General features: G+C 31.9%; 1 non-coding gene across 1 annotated transcript; it reads left to right on the plus strand.

The window, feature by feature from the left end:
* The first annotated feature begins 834 nt into the window (after positions 1-834).
* Positions 835-936, plus strand: LOC119473350. The gene has a single exon (XR_005202558.1). It is a non-coding gene; the product is annotated as a small nucleolar RNA U13 (small nucleolar RNA).
* Positions 937-2,023: the final 1,087 nt, after the last annotated feature.

Raw genomic sequence — 2,023 nt, forward strand, 5'->3', positions numbered from 1 at the left:
CCACATCAATTGAGATGTTCATGTGGCTTTTGTCATTTATTCTTTTAATATGATATATTATATTGATTAATTTGACAGTGTTAAACTGGCCTTGCATGCCAGAGATAAATCCTACTTGGTTATGGTGTAAAATCTGATTGATATGTTGGGTTTGGTTTACTAATATTTTATTGAGGATATTTGTACCACTATTTATCAGATAAATTGGCCTGTAGTTTTCTTATGATACCTTTGTTTGGCTTAGGTGTCAAGGTGTTGCTGCCTTATAAGTGTGTTTCAAAGTATCCTCTCTAGGCCTATTCTTTGGAAAAGTTGGTAGAATTCAGCTGTGAAGCCATCCGGTGCTGGGCTTCTCTTTCTTGAGTTTTTATTTGTTCAATCTCTATTTGTTGTTGGCCACACTGGGAATTTAAAACAACTATAATTAATATGGCAAGGGCTCCAGTGGATAAGGTAGATAGCATGCAGGAAGAGATAGGCAATGTGAGCAGAGAGATAGATATTTTAAGAAGGAATTGAAAAGAAATGCTGTAGTTCAAAAATGTTGTAACAGAAATGAAGAATGCCTTGGGCTTATTAGTAGACAGGACATGGTGGAGGACAGAGTCTCTGAGCTTGCAGTTATCTTGATAGAAACTTCCAGAACTGATAAGCAGAGAGAAAAAAAGAGACTTAAAACAATAACAACAACAACAACAACCAGAACAGTATATCTATGGGGTGTGGAATAACAACAAAATGCACCAATCAGAAGAAAATGCCAGAGTGGATCAAAAAACAAGACCCAAATGTATATTGCCTATAAGACACATACAAGAAAAAGTAAGAGGTTTAATCCTTTTGTGGTTCATAAATGTAATGATTGAGTTTCTTACACTCATGTGTGAGATGCACTTCTCTCAAAACTTGTTGCAATGTTGCCATACCAGGTTGATGTGGAAAAAAAGTAAGGGATTTGAGAAAGATATACCATACTAACACTAATAAAAAGAAAGGGACAGTAGCTATATTAATTTGAGGCACAGCAGATTTTATAGCAAGTAAAATTATTAGAAATAAAGAGGGGTATTGCATAGTAATAAAGAAGTAAACTCCGCAGGATGATATAACAATCCTTAATGAATATACACCCAGCAATAGAACATGAAAATACATGAGTCAAAAACTGATAGAACTTCAAAGAAAAATAAGATTAATTTACTATTATCTTTAGAGATTTCAACATGTCTCTATTAAAAATGAGTTGATCATGCAGGTAAAGTCCTACTTATGTCATAGTTGAATTCAACAACTGGAAGTTAATAAACTGGATATAACTGACATCTATAGACTGCTTCATCACACAGCAGCCAGTTGCACATTTTCCTCAAGCTTACATGAAATATTTGCCAAGATAGACCATATTCTGGGCCATAAAACACTAACAAATTTTAAATAATAGAAATTATACAATGTCTGCTCTCAGACCACAACAGAAATAAATTAGAAACCAATTTCTTTTTTTTTCTCTTTCCAGAAAGACAGCTGGAAAATCCCCCAAATATTTGGAGATTAAATAATACATTGATAAATAACATGTTAGTCAAAGAAGAAATTTTAAGATAACTTTTTTAAAATTTTTGAGCTGAATGAAAATAAAAACAAAACTTTTAAAAAATTTCTGAGATGCAGTGAAAATAGTGCTTAAAGGGAAAGTTACAGCATCAAACATATATACTAGAAGAAAGATCTAAAATCAGTACTCTAAGCTTTTACCTTAGGAAACTAGAAAAAAAAAAAGCAAATTAAATCCAAAGTAAGCATAAAAAAGAATTGCTGAAAATCAGAAAAGAAATTAATGAAATTATAATTAGAAAATTAATAGAGAAAGTCAGCAAAACCAAAATCTTGTTTATTGAAAAGATCAATAAAATTAATAAGCCTTCATCCAGGCTAAGAAAAAAACAGGATACAGATTAAGAGAAAGAAAAGAGAGACTATCACTCTGGATTCCATGGATGTTGAAAGGAGAATAAAAGAATAT

This window comes from Cebus imitator, unplaced genomic scaffold (assembly GCF_001604975.1).
Source record: "Cebus imitator isolate Cc_AM_T3 unplaced genomic scaffold, Cebus_imitator-1.0 Scaffold150, whole genome shotgun sequence".
Taxonomy (NCBI): Eukaryota; Metazoa; Chordata; class Mammalia; order Primates; family Cebidae; genus Cebus; species Cebus imitator.